The sequence below is a fragment of the Diabrotica virgifera genome, chromosome 7, assembly GCF_917563875.1.
Source record: "Diabrotica virgifera virgifera chromosome 7, PGI_DIABVI_V3a".
NCBI classification, from domain to species: Eukaryota; Metazoa; Arthropoda; class Insecta; order Coleoptera; family Chrysomelidae; genus Diabrotica; species Diabrotica virgifera.
In genome coordinates this window covers 131,665,752-131,686,114 of record NC_065449.1, presented here as the reverse complement: position 1 = coordinate 131,686,114, position 20,363 = coordinate 131,665,752, and the positions used below count along the sequence as shown (strand labels likewise).

At 30.8% G+C, this 20,363-nt stretch overlaps 1 long non-coding RNA gene across 1 annotated transcript; it reads right to left on the bottom strand.

The window, feature by feature from the left end:
* Positions 1-564: 564 nt before the first annotated feature.
* On the bottom strand, positions 565-2,288 carry LOC126888165 (uncharacterized). The gene is made up of 3 exons (XR_007699435.1): positions 2,032-2,288; positions 1,809-1,957; positions 565-835 (listed from the first exon to the last, which is right to left on the bottom strand). It is a non-coding gene; the product is annotated as an uncharacterized LOC126888165 (long non-coding RNA).
* Between the last annotated feature and the right edge of the window lie 18,075 nt (positions 2,289-20,363).

The following is a 20,363-nucleotide window of genomic DNA, read 5'->3' as shown; positions in this document are numbered from 1 at the left end:
TTTATTTTGCAAACATGAAGTTGGTCAAGTGCAATCAATTACACAGTTTAAAAAAATACCTCTAATACAAAGTATAACAATACTTGAATATATGCTATACAGGGTGTTATAACAGAAAAGAAAATAATAAGCAGTAGAATATGATCGCCGTTTACAATTAAAAGAAAATATGATTTAAAAATTGTGGCCTTCTATGGAAAGTTTTTGTTATCAATGGGTTAAAGTGTTTTTCATTCAATAATATGTAGTATGTGTAATAATATGTGTAGAGCACCAATTCAAGTTAAACTTGTTATTGATTTTTGTGTTTGTTATTGTTTTGTATTTTTTATGACTCTGTAAGCATTGTCTATAAAATTGTACAATTTTCCATGACAATAAAGCATATTTCTATTCTAAGTTGTCTATTTCTTATACCAAAGCATTGATTATTACTATGAAATATTATTTTGTAGAAGTTGTCAAACAAATAAAATATTTGGGAATCATTATTGATAATTTATTTATCAACATTAAAAACGATTTATTGATTACAGTTAATTTATTTAATGGAAATTAAGGTAATAATAATAATAATAATGTTTATTCAACACAAATATAACAATATACATAAAATAATAAACTATAAAATCTTCATGCGACTAAAAACATATCAAAGTGTAGATATAGTTAATAAGAATAAACATAGGAAGCCACAAGAAAATAAATTTGCACGTAGCTATAGCCCAAAGTAACTCCTGTTGTTTATCCAAATCTTCACTAGTCAAAAGCCTTTAAATTAAAGTTCCAGCAGTTTTTCCTTTTTCTACATATATAAAATAGCTGATGTTTCTTCCTAAAAACAAATACATAAATAAAAATTTTATGTTGTGTACCATAAAAATCATACAAATGTGGAAAGTACCACAAAAGTACAGTACACACTTGATACTCCGACATGCTCGGTAGTCTGACCTTTTGGTCCCATACCTGTCGGACTATCAAGGGACAACTGTATTTTAATATTAGGACAGTTATACCTATAAGGTTTAGGTTAGTTTAGTTAGTTTTATATAAGGGCAGTTGCCATAATAAGCCACAACAAAAAGGTATTAAAAGAAAAAGCTATAGATCTGAAATGGGAAGCTACTATGTTTAGTTTATATATAAATGAAAGTAAAACAAAATATATGGAGTGCACAAAGTAAAATCAACATGAACATCTGAAGGTAGAAAACCATACCTACGAATATGCCTCCCATTTTCACTACCCAGACTCAATAATAAATGACAACAACGCCAGTCAAGAAAAGCATGGATTCTTAGCAGCAATAAGTGATTTTATGAATACAAAGACTTGACGAAAAGTAAGTTACTAAGTCTAACCTTAGAATCTACAAAACAAATCTACACATTGCAGTGATGGTTTGTGGAGAATTAAAATGAACCACGAGCTGGATAATACTAATGCAGAGCGCAGATATTGTTAGAATTGTAAAATCTCAAAGACTAAATTGGCTTGATCACTCAGAAAGAATGCCAGATAATCGAGCTGTACAAGTAATCCAGAGATGGAAGCCCCAAGGAAATATAATAAGAGGAAGGGCCCATAAAAGATGGATAGACGATATAGAGGGGGATCTTAAAACCATGAACATCAGAAAAGTATCTGGCAGGGCAGAATATTGTTAAGCACACCAAGACTCACAAAGGGTTGTAGCACCATTAGAAAAAGATTGAAGGACAGTTTAGGCTATATGCATTAAAACATGGTGAGCTTTGCATCTAACCATATTGTAATAAACTATATCTTAATATCTTATACTTACATGGTCGAGAGAAGTCTCTTCATTATTTTCTTTACATTTACTTCTTTCATCAGCTCTTCTCTTGCATTCTAGATCACCTTTTCTTTTTATTCCCTGCTTTGGTAACCCATGTTTTAGTTTGGAATATCTTTTTAAAGTGGCTGGCTTTCCTAATAATTAAGTTTGAATTATTACTTAGGTACATCTTTATTATTGTAGAAACCTTATTAATTGAATTACTTACCACTTTTATACAATGTTTATTGCATATTCTTTCATATTTTAATTTTAGTTCTGTTCTCCTTATGGCTTTTACATATCCATTAATCCATTGTTCCAGACTTTGTTTTGTTCAGTTAGGATAACTATTAACTATTTACATTTATTTATTTATTTAAAAGATAATCTGTCAATTGTCAAATTGGTGTCAAATATTGAGATTTTAGTGACTTGGCAACGTTGGATCAAGTGTGCGAATTAAGGTTTCGTGATTACTCTGGGCATCTGTCTGCGGAAGTGTCAGTGCGGTCTGTCGGCCCGATGCTGCTCGCTAACTGGGCTGTGCCTGTGCAGTGTGCACTGTGCACTGTGCACACTTGCATCTCCCGACCACTGATTATTTTGTTGGGGTCCTGACTGTACAAGCGTTTAAGGGTCGATGCTAACTCCTAGCTGTACGTGCCTGTATGCAGTACGAATGGAATATTATTAATGTATGGATATAGTTAAAACTTTATTTCATCTAAAATACATGTCACATGTCATACTAGTGACGTTATCCATCTGGGTGTAATTACGTAATTGATGATTTTTTTAAATAGGAATAGGCGTCATGTGGTAGCTCATTTTAAAGGATATTTAATCATCTATTCAGTAATATAGACATTAACATCAGTATTAATACAGGGTGACCAAAAAAATCATTTTTGAATTGAAATAATTGCCGCAAAAAGAAGAATGTATGTAATTTACTTAACTCAAAATACATTTTACTGCTGTCAGAAAAGAGAAAAAAATGTTTATTTGGCCAATATTTAAAAATGAAACAGCACAGTTATTTGTTTAATGTATTATGCCACCTCGTTTGTAACTTCAAATATCTCGAGAACTAACGACATTATAGTTACGAATGAAGAGTATATTATTTACATAGCTAAAAAGAAGGAATCCAAAAATTGCACTAAAATAGCAATTCCGCCAGTGGGGTAGAATTTGGGAAGGGTTAACCCTTCACTTTCCCCGTCGCACGTCTCTGGTAGTAGCCTGAAACGTATGTTTAGCATAATTTACTAGAGTGTACAATACCCACACTGGCTGCAAAAGAATATGTTTTTAGTAACTACCTACAATAAAATGCAAAAAAAATTGAATTTTTGCATCGTAGATTTAAAAGGCGTTTATCTCGAAAACGGGTGAGTTTAGCCAGATAAATCTAGTATACCTTTTTTAAGTAAAAATAATAGGGAAATAAAAGTTTTAATCTGAAAATTATGTGGAATGACGGATAAAAAAAATTGAATGTATTATATGAGCGCTGTTAGACTTATGTGGCGCCCTCTGTGTAAAATTTAATTTTTGGTGAGAAATTGAGGTTTTTCGTCCCAAAAAACCCCCACATACCAAATTGAGTGTTGTTATCCCATGCCTGTGAGAAAATATTCAAAAATAAACAAAACAAAAGTTTAATACCACCCTGTATTTCGGTTATTATCAACTTTCGTACAAAGGTAAGTTAACTTTAATAGACCTATTTTAACCGAAGAAATCTATAACCCAACTTTTATCTTTATACAAGGATTTTCCCACATAACAATGATGTTCGCATCATGTTCTAAGCATATACTACCAACATTCGTCGGAGTATATTCTTTTTAGTATATGTGTAGTACAAGCGTAGCATCTACCTTAAAAAACATTATAAATTTCATGTTCTTTGCATATACTTCAAAGTATATTCTCGTACCGAATATACTAAGTATATTCGTGTACGTAGGATCTCGGAATATTCGTAAAAGTTTATTCTTAGAATATACCTTTATCGAATATTCTTAACACATACTTATAAGTACATTCTTAACACATACTTATAAGTAGATACTTTTAAAATATCTTAAAAATAATTTGTATGTATAGGAAGTATAATATTAGCCTTATAGATTATCAACTTCGTTATATTTTAGAATACATAATTAATAAAATTTATGTATGTAGGTAGTATTGGACGAATTTCATTTCAAAATTGTTGTAGGGTAAAAAAGTTTAAACATTAATTGTATTAACGTTTACATAGATACTATTAAAAATTCGTTTTCATAATTGAAATGACTTTACCATTTCGAGTTTATCATGAATCATTAGTATTTTTACATCCTTGGAATTTGAATTTAGGTACATTCAATTCAATAGGCCATTTCGCAGAACCAAAACGTGCCAAACTGCACAACCAAAGCAACCAAAGGCTTTGGCGTTGCCAACCGTCGAGTAAGCTTTTTCCGCCAACTTACCTTAAAAATTCCCACTTTTATAAAAAAAAACTTCCCTCCTGTTTACAAAATCTGAGAAGATATGTTGAATTATTTTCAAATATTTTGATTTTTTCTTAATATTTTACAATTTGGACTGGAACAATAATTCCCTTTTGAGTTAACTTTTTCCCTTTATCACCTTTTATGTTGAAAATTCCCGCAAAAAGGGAAATTTCTCTCCGTTTGGCAACACTGACCACCGATTTTGTTATTCAACAATACATTCACAACCCCCCCCCCCCCCATCATATTCTGACCATTTCTATTCTTACCTGAATGGATCAGGGATAGGAAAAAACCGTGAAATATGAAAAAGAAAACAGGCATTATTTCATTATTTGTATCATCTATGGATCTATGCAGTGTTAAGGATGAAGGCGAATGATGTAGTACTAGGACTAAAGAACATACATAATCTGTTTATTTTGTTTGCGGTGCTTCAAAATACATATAATCTATTTTGATAACTCAATATTACTTAAATCGGTAAGTACATATAAGTATTATATAAATTTTAGTTACTTATTATGCATAGTTTAGTTTAGCTAAATATTATATAATGATTTATATAAATAACTAAAATTTATAAATATGTACTTACTTTTTAAGTAATATTGTAGAATGTAGGTACTAACTATATTCTCATTTGCAATTAAAATATGTAAATAGATATTTGGTAGAACCAGTAGAACCTAAGATGAGATTAGGTGATGCTGAAAACATACTTCTAAGCAATATAGCACTTGATAGCACTTTCTTAGAATATTCTTAAAAATATAATATTCTTCCCATACAAAGATGTGCGGTAGTACGTTCTTAGTATATAAATAGAAGGTTTATAGCACTTCCTTGGAATATTCTAAAAAGTACCTTCTTGGTATAAACTAAAAAGATGTGCGGTAGTATGTTCTAAGTATACACATAGAAGGTTTATAGCACGTCCTTGGAATGTTCTAAAAAGAACATTCTTGGTATATACTGAAAAGAAGTGCGGTAGTACATTCTAAGTATATACATAGAACGTTTAAGTACTGTAATGTAGTATATACTCGGTATCTGCTCTGCACATTCGCAATGGTAATTACGCACATTCTCAGTATATACTTTTTTTGAAAAGTATGTTCTATGAATCTACTAAGAACATGAAATTGTTATGTGGGTTAAAGGATATACAGTATGTCCCTGTAAGTTGTATCCATATGGAAAACTCTTTTATTATTAATTTTACAAAAAAAAGTTATTCTTTATAAAAAGCTCTGCATGGTCCAAAACCTAAGATTTAACCATCAAATATCAAATTTTTTGAATATTATACGAGGTATGTCAAAAAGTTTGAATTTCACTCACGAGTAAAGTAGCTTTATTTTTCGTAATATTTAAAATTGCTATTATGAAAAGTTGTTTGGAATTAAAAACTATATTCTAATATACAATTACATTCTTCTAAAAATTTTTTTTTGAGAAATAACTATCATTATTTTTTCGTTATTTCAATTCTGATAACCCTTTTATATCAGATATCAGATGGCTGAGCAATAAACAACAAAAAGATAGAGATGAATACCTGAAACTCAAAAGAATAACAAGAAGAACAACAGTAAAAGCAAAAAGAGAAATGTGGGATAAGAAGTGCCAGGAAATTAATACCTACCTGGGAGGCAGAAAATGTACAGAAACATGGAAATTCCTAAATAAAATAAGAACTAACGAAAGGAAGAGCACAAACATTCAATTAATATCCACACAAAAATGGGAAAAGTATTATGGGGAACTACTGGCAGAAAATAGGGACGAATACTTAACTTAATCACCAACAGAGGTTAACATTGAAGGAGAAGATATAACAATACAAGTGACAGAAATTAGAAAAGCTATAAAAGAACTGAAAAACGGTAGGTCTCCAGGACCAGGGGATATCCCAGCCGAACTAATAAAATGTGGATCACAAAAATTGTTTGAAACCGTCACTTGGTGCATAAATCAATTTATAAATGGTTCTCCCGTACCAGATGAGTGGAAAATTGCTTATATTTCGTCGATCCATAAGAAAAAAGATAAGCTTAAATGTGAAAACTATAGAGGGATATCAGTGACTAGTACATTCAGCCGTTTGTATGGACGAATAATTAGAGACCGCATTGAGAAGGAGTACAAAGACCAAGAGGAAGAAGAACAATCCGGTTTTCGAACAGGAAGAAGCTGTACTGATAATATCTTCTGCCTCAAACAACTAATAGAAAAAAAATTAAGCATAAATCAAGAAACCCACCTCATGTTTATTGACTTGCAGAAGGCGTACGATACAGTTCCTGTAAACAAACTCTGGAACGTGTTACGACAGACGAATATTTGTGTCACCTTAATAAAAGCCATAGGAAATTTGTATGAAGGGTCAACATCACAAATAAAAACTGGAAACAGATTATCGCAAAGCTTCCTGGTTAATAAAGGTCTACGTCAGGGGTGTTGTGTATCACCGACCTTATTTAAAATATATGTTGCAAAAGCATTGAAAGAGTGGAAACGAAAATGCAGAGGCATGGGCGTAGACCTTGGAGAGATTTGCTTATATACATTGCAGTTTGCTGATGACCAGGTTGTTATAGCAAACGATAAAGATGATCTAGAGTACATGGCAAGGAAATTACAAGAAGAATATAGAAAGTGGGGATTAGAAATTAATACAGAAAAAACAAAATACCTGCCAATAGGTATCGAACTATCGAACATCACATTAGAAAATAATGAAATCATCATGCCCTGCGACCATTACACATATCTAGGAATTGTTTTTGACACAACGGGGAAAGATGATGAAGAAATAAAGAGAAGAATAACACAATCCAGAAAAACAATAGGTTGTCTAAACAGCGTACTATGGAGTCATGAAATAGGAAAAAGAAGAAAACACAATATCTATGAATCTCTTATTAAAAGCAGTCTATTGTACGGAGCAGAAACTTGGCGGATAACCGAAAACAACAGAAGAAAACTGGAGGCAGTAGAAATGGACGCTTTTAGAAGATCAGTAGGAGTGTCACGCAGAGAGAGAATACGTAATGATGAGATAAGACAGCGAATGGGGGTTGACGGCTCTCTAACAACAGACATAGAAAGAAAACAGCTGATATGGTACGGACACGTCCAGAGGATGGATAACTCAAGACTCCCTAAAATAATTATGCAATGGGTACCACCAAACCGCAGAAAGAGAGGAAGACCCAAGAAATCTTGGAGAGAGGGAATAACGAAGGCGATGAGCGCAAGAGATCTTAGAGAGGGCCAATGGGATGATAGAGTGTCATGGAAATTAGGCATCGGACAACGTCGCAAGACGTTTTAAAACCGATTGATATATATAACCCTTTTATTATTAATTTTACGAAAAAAAGTGATTCTTAATAAAAAGTTCTGGATGGTCTAAAACTTAAAATACAACCATCTTATATCAAATTTTATCAATTTTATACGAGGTATGTCAAAAAAGATTAATTTAGATCAAAAGTAAAGTACCTTTATAGTTCAGAATATTTCAATTAGAAGGATGTAATTACATACTGAAACATAGTTTTTAATTCTAAATAAGTTTTCATAATAACAATTTTCGATATTGTGAAAAATAAACGTATTTTACTCTTGAGCGAAATTCATATTTTTTGACATACCTCGTATAAAATTGATAAAATTTGACAAAAGATGGTTGTATTTTAGATTTTAGACCATGCAGAACTTTTTATTAAGAATCACTTTTTTTCGTAAAATTAATAATAAAAGAGTTATCTGAATTAAAATAACTGAAAATAATGTTAGTTATCCATAATTTTTCAAAAAAAAAAATTTTTCAATTAGAAGGATGTAATTGCATACTAGAATACAGTTTTTAATTCCAAACAACTTTTCATAATAGCAATTTTCAGTATTGTGAAAAATAAAGCTACTTTACTCTTGAGTGAAATTCAAACTTTTTGACATACCCCGTACAATATTCAAAAAATTTGATATTTGATTGTTAAATCTAAGGTTTTGGACCATGCAGAGCTTTTTATAAAGAATAACTTTTTTTCGTAAAATTAATAATAAAAAAGTTTTCCATATGGATACAACTTACAGGGACATATATATATATATATATATATATATATATATATATATATATATATATATATATATATATATATATATATATATATATATATATATATATATATATATATATATATATATGTATGTATACGAATTTCACTATTTTTGGGTATAGAAGTCAAACTGGGGCCTTAAAGTAAACTATTATCCAATATTCAAGCTTTCGGAAATGTTTATTTCCTTTCTCAAGAATTTCTACAATGCAATAAGATAAAATTTAGAAAATATGTATGAAAGAATAAAAAATATTAATGAGTAACTTACCAGAATTTAGATTATAAAAGAATGTTGATTACAATACATAATTAAAAATACTATTACTAAAACGGCTGTTAAACATTTAAAAAAAAACATAGAAACAATAAAAATTCTTCAGAAAACATTTTAGAAAACATTAAAAAATTGATTAATTTTGAAGTTTTGATCTAATTTTGATTGACTTTTTAAAATTTATTTATAAATTCTAAATACATGACTGACAAAGATTAAATGTAACTATGGTCATAGCATATCGGTGTCTACATCTACAAGGAATTGAAAACATTTTTTGATAATAAAAATAAGGAAATGTTTAAAGGCAAAAAAAAAATTAATTTTAAATATTGGTGATATTAATTAATTTTGTTAGCATTTAATGCCAAATTATAAAGTGTAGATTAGAAAAAAAATAATAATGATTTGATATAACTATGATTATTTTTCAAAAGAAAGGATGTAATTATAAATTTTGCTAAGATTGTCAATTTCAGATTTTTTGTTCATTGTGTTCGAACCTTTGCTGATATGAACCATCTCAAGAAAAGTACGTTTATGCTTATTGTTTTCAATATCTAATATTTTTGGATCATGAAAATTCATAATGTGGTTATTTTGAATAACGTGCTCTGCTAAGGCACATGAGGGTTTAAGAATTTTACAATCACTTTTATGAGATGTTATGCGACTAGATAAATTTCTACCGGTTTGACCAATATAAAATAATTCATAACATCTCATAAAAGTGATTGTAAAATTCTTAAACCCTCATGTGCCTTAGCAGAGCACGTTATTCAAAATAACCACATTATGAATTTTCATGATCCAAAAATATTAGATATTGAAAACAATAAACATAAACGTACTTTTCTTGAGATGGTTCATATCAGCAAAGGTTCGAACACAATGAACAAAAAAATCTGAAATTGACAATCTTAGCAAAATTTATAATTACATGCTTTCTTTTGAAAAATAATCATAGTTATATCAAATCATTATTATTTTTTTTCTAATCTACACTTTATAATTTGGCATTAAATGTTAACAAAATTAATTAATATCACCAATATTTAAAATTAATTTTTTTTTGCCTTTAAATATTTCCTTATTTTTATTATCAAAAAATGGTTTCAATTCCTTGTAGATGTAGACACCGATATGCTATGACCATAGTTACATTTAATCTTTGTCAGTCATGTATTTAGAATTTATAAATAAATTTTAAAAAGTCAATCAAAATTAGATCAAAACTTCAAAATTAATCAATTTTTTAATATTTTCTAAAATGTTTTCTGAAGAATTTTTATTGTTTCTATGTTTTTTTTTAAATGTTTAACAGCCGTTTTAGTAATAGTATTTTTAATTATGTATTGTAATATACATTCTTTTATAATCTAAATTCTGGTAAGTTACTCATTAATATTTTTTATTCTTTCATACATATTTTCTAAATTTTATCTTATTGCATTGTAGAAATTCTTGAGAAAGGAAATAAACATTTCCGAAAGCTTGAATATTGGATAATAGTGTACTTTAAGGCTCCAGTTTGACTTCTATACCCAAAAATAGTGAAATTCGTATTTCCTAATAAGTCAATTAAGATACTATTTGTATATATGTATATATATATATATATATATATATATATACAGATATATTCTGTCAATCTGGCACCATTTTTAAGCAAAACATGTCAATGTCGCACCCAATTTGACGATGTGGCACCCGATTTTGGGTGCCAGTACGACAGCGTGTATGTTTTCGTCCTAGGAGAGTACAAGTGTTCCTAATGCATAATATGTAAAAAACGTAATGGTGCCAGATTGAGACTTTTTCTAAACGGACATATTGATTTGTTCAGGCATTTTTCGATAGAGGGCGCTCTACTATATACAACTGTATGTAACTATATAATTTTAGTCAATTTGGCACCAATAAAAAAAGTGGCATAGTGGCACCATAAATCTGACAACCCCGCCTTTCCCTAATATAACCTAACTCATGTTAATTGAGATTAACATATTTCAAAAATCAGACGATTTGAGCCGGGCGTAAGGAAATGGGCGAGTCCCAAAAGTTCACAAGAAAAAAGCGAATATTTCGCGAAATAAATGACAGATCGAAAAACTAAAAAATTTGTGCTCAATATTTTTTAAAAATCTATCGAATGAGACTATACACGACTCCCCACGGAGAGGGGTGGGGGAGGGGAAATTTAATATTTTAAATGCGAATCCCGCGATATTTCGCGAAATGAACATCAGATCGAAAAACTGTAAAATATACTTATTCAATATTTTTGAAAAATCTATAGAATGGCACCACACACTACCTCCCACGGAGGTGGGGTGGGGGTTACTTTAAAATCCTAAATAGGAGCCCCCATTTTTTATTGCTGATTTGAATTCCATACGTAAAAATAAGTAACTTCTATGCGAAACATTTTTTCGAATTATGGATAGATGGCGTCATAATCGGAAGAAAAAGATTGTTGGAAATGGAAAATTAAATTAAAAAATGGCAAGCGCCTACTAACATTGAAAACTTTACTTAACTTTTTTTGGTTTTGGGACCTACTCTTCGCAACCCAATAGGTCCCCAAAGCGCTCGAGTGACTGCAAATTTAGCATACTTTGCTCCCCTACCACAAAGAATACTCTAAAAGCATTAATTTTTTTCTTGTAAGAACTGAGTCATTATATTGTGGAATGAAGTGGAGAAACTAACGTGGTTTTTCATCTAATGAAATTTTTTATTTATTTGATGAAATAGAATCGCCAAGATAAATGTACAGATTTAAAATCCATATACAGAGAGATTCTAAATTATGGAATCAATTCATTTAATGGTCACTTTGGAAAAAAATCCCGAGACAGGTCGATTTTTAATTTTAAAGTATGATTTTTTGACATATTTATATGCCATAATAGTAACGTCATCCATTAGGGCGTGATGACGTAATCGATGATTTTTTTAATGGGAATAGGGGTCGTGTAGTAGCTCATTTAAAAGGTTATTTAATTCTCTATTCGGTAATATAAACATAATCCTTATTTATAAAGGGTGGCCAAAAAATTATTTTTGAATTAAATTATTTGCTGCAAAAAGAAGAATGTATGTATTTTAATTAACTCAAAATACATTCTACTACTATGAGAAAAGAGAAAAATATGTTTATTTGATAAATAAACATTGCTTTTCGCTTAAATTAAATGTTCAAACTGCCAACAAGTAGGTGAGTGGCTGTTTGACATTTAATTTATGCGAAAAGCAATGTTTATGTATGAAAAAAATTTTTTTTTATATTTTCTTACATCAGTAAAATGTATTTTGAGTTAAATAAATTACATATCTAGTTATATTCTTCTTTTTGGCCACTCTGTATAAATTTTTTTAAAAATATATTTTTGGCCACCTTGTATAAATAATAATGTTATTGTTTATATTACTGACTAGAGAATTGACAAACCTCTCAAATGAGCTACCCCACGACCCCCGTTTCCATTTTTAAAAATCATCGATTACATCAAACGCCCAAATGAATGTCACTATTAGTCGAGGAAATGAAGCATTTTGGCTCGCAATATTTTCGTCCAGCATGGATTTACTTGAAATTTTCACAGAAGGTAGGGAATAGTCCAAGGATCATTTTCTATATCATGCCGCTGTACGCAAAACCCTTGGGGGTGGTTGCCACCCCATCTCGGGGGCGGGAATTTTTTATTACATTTTAACCATGTAAATCGATGTAAAAAGTGATTCTAAGAAAAAAATGTTTTTTACATTTTCTTCGTAAAATTAATATTTTTCGAGTTATTCGCGCTTGAAAGTAACTTTTTTGAAAGACTTTTTTAGAGGGTTTTTTGAGAATACCTTGAAAAATATGCATTTAATAAAAAAAACTGTAGATATCAAAATTGTATCTTTTAGTAACACAAACCAAATTCTTTTTCTGTGATATCTTTAAGACCAGTACAAACCGAAATACGGCATGTTAAAACTTAGCTTTTTTCGTCAAATACATAATTTGAAATATTCAAAGTAAAATAACGAAAAGACTTTGCATTCTTCGAGGAAAACTTATATAATCTTTTTTCAAGTATACAGTTAGCCCTTTAAAAAAATAACAATAAAAAGTTTCTAGCCTGAAAATTAAGCGACTTATGATCAAAAAAGATCGGTACCTGCTTTTCTCTATGAAAAAATCAGTGAAAACAACCCCCTAACTACCCTCCTAATTAAAAATTGTTCTTCACCTTTCTGTAATTCCTTTTATATTTGTATTATCAATACACCCAAGAAGTGTGACCTATTTAAAAGGCATAATTTTAGAAAAATTGGAGTTTAAAGAAAAATTAATTTTTTGGAATTTCCCATTTTTCACCTTTTATTTCAAAATATATCCGAAAATACTGGAGATACGAAAAAAATTATGTATTACTAAAATTTTATTACTATTATTTTTTAAGAACTAAAATTCCTTGTGCATAAATTTTCATTATAATGAACAGTTAGCGAGATATGGCTGTTCAAAACCTCTATTTACGAGCAGACACCCCCTTATTCGAGCCCTTTAACCCACCCTAATTAAAAACTAAGGGATCTTACGGAATTTACTTTACACAGTCTTATAACTCTTCAAAAATGCTACAAAGTCAATTTTGAAAAAACTTTTTATCGCCAAAAATGAAGAAGCTCTGTTTATAAAACCAATATTTTTTTTTGAAAAATTCAGATAGTCCGGTTATGGATAATTTTCAATGTATGTATAATACCATATAACCGGTTCGTATACTGGAAGATGCCTAAAAAACTATTTGTATTTGTATTTGTACATATTTGTAAATTCGTATTTTTGTGTAAATAGATGTTTTTGTAATTCTTTAATTCTTCTTTTTTTCTGTATAGATCTATTAAAATATCTACTTATAAAAACTGTAATGTTATTAAGGGTGGTTTTTAAGGGTTGAAATATTATGATATTATATCCTAAAGTATAAAACAATCATTATTTAATCAATTAAAACCAAATTTTACCCATATTAAAGTTTACAGTGTTTTTATATAATTTTTGACAATAAGGGGTAGTTTACATCCCTAAAAATAATCAACGCCCTTAAGCATGATATAGAATATAAAGTACAGGGTAAGATGATCCTAATTCCAAATTTTTCTGTAAATCGATGCAAGCCGACATTATTCGTTTAGGATAAGTAAAGTTTTTATATATGGCTCCAACAAGGGTGGTTTTAAGGGTTGAAATATTATGATAGTATATCTTAAAGAATAAAACAATCATTCTGTAACTAATAAGAACCAAATGTTGACAATATTAAAGTTTAAAATGTTATTTTACAATTAGGGGTAGTTTTCACCCTTAAGAAACCAAAAGCGTACAACGGCTCAATATAGAAAATGAACTAGAGGGTGTAATGAGCCTAAACCCAAATTTTTGTACAAATCGATGCTGGAAAAAATTGCGAGGTTTTGCCATTTTTTCAGCTTCATTTCCTCGAATTTATTATAGTATATAATATGTCAAAAAATCATAATTTAGAAATAAAAATCGACCTGTCTCGGGATTTTTCTCCAAAGTGGACTATTTTCGATAAATTGAATTTATTCCATTATTTTAAACATTTCTATACAGGTGAGTCCACGAGTCTTTACCCGTGCGTCATCCTTTAAAGTTAAAGCATACGAAATAAGTCGAAAAATTTACTAAACACAACAGCAAGTGACAGTAAGTAGCTACTGTACCAATCACGGGTTAAAATTTGACGTTATCAAATAAATAAAATCGCAAATGTAAGTTTTGCTTTAAAATTTTGGTGAAGAATTACAGCTACATTTGAAGTAGCTTAATAAATTATTTTATTATCATTGATTAATAAATAAATAAGCAATTTATAAAAAAAAAACTAATAACATATTTTCTTTTTGATATTTTATTCACTTTGGCGGAACATTGAACACAAGCATTCCTTAACTGTGTCAATGAGGTTACTTGTCAAAATTAATCGTAAAATAATAGAAACTTATCATAAAATTTCAAACTCCAATATAAAATTAGTTGGGAAAACAACTGTTTGTATACTATAAAAAACTTCAACAAACTGACAGCCATAAATGTAAACAAACCAAAACGTCAGAAATTGTACTTAAAATATGTGAAAACATCCCCAATCGTCTTTTTTGTACCTATCTCTTTTCATTGTACTGAGCGTAGATCGTTCATAAAAATAACATGTGTTTTTACTTAATAAGAGGCGGTAACTGGTTTGTCATTAGTTTCATGCGTGGAACAGAATGATGCTAGATAAACAGTATGTGTTTTATCTCGCCAGGCATTAATAAGGCACGGGTAAAGACTCGTGGACTCAGTGTATATACAGTGATGAGTGCGCTAATAACCGGCAAAATCACGTAAAAGATGGAAAACATTAAGTTATTAGATAAAAAAAAAATAAAACTAGTAGATGTGGGAAGTTTAGCGACAAAAACCTATAAATTTACATTATATTTACTGTTTCGAGTTTAGCCACCGTGAGAGTGACTGTTTTAGTTGACATTCTCCTCTGATACGTCTAAAGGTGGGAAACAATAAATAGAATTTAAATTTATACGTTTTTATCGCTAAATTTACCAACTCTACTAGTTCCATGTCTTTCTATCTCACAACTTAATATGTTTTCCATCTTTTGCGTTATTTTTCCGATTATTAGCGCGCTAATCAATGTATACAAAAGTGACTACATATTACGTACAGTTATTATTGTTGGGGTGGAAATGATAGCTTTTTCTCTAGCTTTGAAATTTACAAGACGTCAAAAAACTGTCCTGTGTATAAGATCAGTATATCAAAAAAATATAGTTTTTATATACTTGGAAAGCAAAAATTCTATAGAAAATCATATTAAAAAATAAAATTTTTGTCTTCAAAGAAAAACAAACACCAGCGCAATAAGAAACAACAAACAATGGTTTTGTCAAGAAGTCAAAGAACTCGCAGAACAAAAGAGAAAATGCTATATGTGTTACAGAAGCACCGGAACGCAGGAACAACGCGCCATCTATATGTATAGAAAAAACAAACAGAATAAATTCGCTAATAAGAACAATAAAAATAGAGCATTGAATCAAGTTTACAAGTGACATGGATCACTACATCTACGGCGCACAGAGGAAAGTTTGGAAAATGCTAAAAAACAGAAAAAAAAAACAATAAATGAATTTGTACAGACAATAGGGATGCCAACTGAGACATGGGAAAATATTTCAAAGAACCCTACGAAGGTGAAGAAGCCAATGACGAACACGATTACAAAACAGAAGACAGGTATATCACTAAAGAAACTGAAGGAGAAGCGAGAATGAAGATCTTAAAGAATAGACGATCGCCAGGTACTGATGGAATACCGAACAAGCTGCTGAAATACAGCGGTCATAAAGTCAATAATTATTGTCTCACAACATTGTTTAACAAAATTTTAGACATAGCAGAGATACGACAAGATTGGCACACCAGTATCACAATACCCATCTTTAAGAAAGGACAAAGATCATATCCGGACAACTACAGAGGAATAACTCTCTTAAATACGACAATAAAGTTATTCACAGGCATATTCAAGGATAAATTGGATTTACAGAAAAAAACCGAGAAGAACAGGAAGGATTCAGAAAACACAGGTCGACGACAGATGCAATATTTGTCATGAAACAAGTGAAAGAGAAGTAGATAGATAAAATATAACAAACCCGCATATATTTGTTTCGTAGACCTAACGAAAGCATTTGACAGTCATAGAACAAATGAACAATAACAGCACGACAAAAATTAAAACAGACGACATCACTACGGCCAACATACCAACACCAGGGGAGATCAGACAGGGAGACAGCGTCAGTCCATTTCTATTCAATATACTAATGGATGAAATAATAGAAGATGTGGAATTGCTACAACTAGGATACAGACTTGGTCACAGTAGAATCAGTGTGGTGTGCTATGCGGATGATGCAGCCCTGATTTCAGAGGATGAGGATAACCTACAAAGACAACTTTATCGATTCTACCAAGCATGACGACAACTCACATGAACATATCCACGCAGAAAACAAAATGCATTACCATTGCAAAACGTTAAATTAGGTGCAAGCTCGTGGTAAAGGGGAAACCCATAGAACAGCTAAACCAGTTTAAATATCTAGGTGTAGACTTATCAAGTTATGCCCCAACCAGAGACCTAAGAGGACAAATTAACAAGGCCGCCGTCTTGTCCGGATGTTTGAGAGATGTGGTCTGGAATAACCCATATATGACAATGGACAGCAAAGTTAGAATTTATAAAACTTGCATCAGAACTGTTATGAGCTATGGTATTGAATCAAGAGAAGACACCAATAAAACCAAAGGTATGCTACGGACAGCCGAAATGAAGACACCAAGAGCAATAGCAGGGAAGACAAGAAGAGATATAATACGAAACAATTTCATCAGGGAACAATGTGGTGTGCAAGATGTAGTCAGATGGGGTAGGCAAAAATGAAGAGAATGGTTCAGTCATGCATAAAGGATGGAGGAGCACAGACTACAAAGAATTGCACTAGAAGAAAAGCCAGCAGGCAAATGTTCACCGGGGAGAGCACCAAAAAGATGGAGTGATAGCTGGTAGTTCACCTCTCAAGAAATACTTCAACGTCGGAATTAAGAAATCGACAGATCTACAACAAGTATAAGAAGAACGTATTCCGTAGTTTATTATTATTTATTTTGTTTTTAGTGTATATTTTGTTTGTTGAGCAAGTATGTCTTTCTGTTATGCAGTTTTGATAGTTTGTTTTTGAGGAACATATTATATACGCACAAAAAAATAAAATAAAAATTAATGCGTTAGAGGTCTTTCTTCATTCGAAAAAAATTGCATATTTTTTTATTACGATAATTAGTGGCACCCACTTTTACATACATATTTTATGAACATGTAAAATCAGTGTCGAGTTTAAATAACTAATATACACTTTAATCAGAAAAACAGTCAATGTGACCCCCATAAATGTGGCAATGCTGCGTGGTGCTTGTTTGTAATATATTATCAAAATTTTATACAGCTTGGGTGCCTATTTATCAAATAGTTTCTGGGTGCCTAAATATCAATATTTACTATATACAATATACACCGGGAGCTACATTGACGTCGGTTTACTGGGTGCCTGTAGCTACAGTTACTATGTATATATATATATATATATATATATATATATATATATATATATTTATATATATATATATATATATCATAAAGGAGTACGACCGTCAATTCCAATATAACAAAGGAGCACTCGTAAGTGTAGGGTTTTATCGGTCAAGTGGGTGAAAAAAGAGACAAAGAATTCAGCTACTTCATCTATTTATTGAAGACGTTTCGTCTACTGCTCAGTAGACATCATCAGTTCATCTACAAAAAGAGTGTTATAAGAAACAACATCCAAAAGAGAGGTAAAAAAGCACTAGCGTTACCTTAAAAAGACATGTAGCAAAAGATAAGATGTACATAGTAAAAAAAAACCTTATCCATGAACCAATGTAATGTATAAGTATGTAACATTTAAGTGTATAGTTAATATTTAAAAACTTTAGTACAGCCAAAGACAAGACCATGTGGTAACAGTCACATATAAAAAACAAGTGGAAAAAAGCTGGCTTGCTTTTTTTCAAAGTCAAGAATGAACCAAGAAAAAACCAGATTCACACTTCCAAAAATTTAGTAGTGTTTAAGCATACTTCATTTTAACCTTAGGCAACATCATTAAATGAATATAGTGCTAATATGCAACTTCGAAAATTTAAAGTTGAATAGTTACCAGCAGGTCATCCTAGCCCAACGGACACACAAAAGAAGGCCACTTTGTCCATCTTCAATGGGTTTGATCCTCACTTGCAGTTCACATGTGAACTCGAGGACCCCAACAACCAGAGTATCCCCTTCTTGGACATGCGTGTCACTAGAAGTGGAGATAACACACTCTGTACAAGCTGGTATAGGAAACCAATGGCCTCTAATAGGTTTCTCAACTACCATTCTTGTCATCCTTTTAAATATAAAATAAATCTTATTAAAGCTTTAAGCTGCAGGCTACATAGGTTGACACATCCGGTTAATCGAAGGGAATCCCTTCTGTTACTCAGAAGTATATTGGTAGATAATTCCTACCCTTCATCCCTTATCAATAAATTTCTTTTTTCCCAAAGTTACGGTTCTTCTCTGAACGACATACCCAATGGTGACCAACTTAGATCAATATCGAATAATACTGTTAACATCACAATTCTGCCTACTACTAATCTTGGGACTCCTGTTTCCCAGTTTTCTTCACTTCCTTATTTTCCTCAGGTTACTGATAAACTTATTAAACTATATAAAAATAATAATATTCCTGTTAAGATTGCAATTAAGAACGCAAGATCAGTCAGAAATTTGTTCTCTAAGACTAAAACACCCTTGTCCCCTTTGGAACAGGTTAATGTGGTCTACCACATACCTTGTGCTGAATGTGACGCATGTTATGTAGGGCAGACAAAGCGAGCTTTAAAATCACGTTTAATTTCACACCGTAGTGATATCAATTTGAAAAAACCAACTTGTGCCTTAGCCCAACATGCAATAGATACAAAACATAAGGTGGACTTTGATGAAGCCAAGATCCTTTGCAATGAACGCAACCTGTCGAAAAGACAGTTCTTAGAGATGTGTTTCATATTAAAAACCTCTAATGTACTTAACAAGAGAACTGACATCAGTAACTTGAGTCAAATATACCATGCATTGATTTTGCAGAATTAGTTGGTATTATTACACTCAAATTATTATATTGTAAAAAAGTTTTTGTGGTTTTCAGGCTTTTCCCACTTCTTTTAATATTGATCTTGCGGAATCAGTAGATGTTATTACACTTAAATTATTTTATTGTAAAAAAGTTTTTGGTGGTTTTTTCAAGCTTTTCCCACTTTTTTTTTTTTGATAATAACAGTTACTTAATAGATTGAACAATTTAAAATTTTCCATAGGATAAAATTTTGCATTATTGATATTAATTATAAATTACAATTTGCTAAACTGATTTATAAATTTTCTTAAATTATTGCATATTTTTTCTTGCATTTTGAGCTGCGATATATGGGAGTTATACTATTGTACTATCTTATATATTCGTTAGTAACTGGATGACCAGTACTAACGTAGGCACTTTTCCATATAATTGTGTGAAGTGCCCTCACTTGTTTAAAATAAACTGTGATTCTTGTCTACGAGGTATAAGGTACATCCCTTGATTACTTCTTGATATTACTTTCACTTTTTAAACACTTTTATAACTGTTTTAAATACATCAATTTAAATTTTACCGCGCTGCGCTGCAGTTGTCAGTCACTCTTTGTTATAAAATTTTTTAAAGGTTGCCTGCCTCTTGGCGAGATGTCAGTTTACACCTGATAATTCAAACTCCATTTTCTTTTGTGTGTCCGTTGGGCTAGGATGACCTGCTGGTAACTATTCAACTTTAAATTTTCGAAGTTGCATATTAGCACTATATTCATTTAATGATGTTGCCTAAGGTTAAAATGAAGTATGCTTAAACACTACTAAATTTT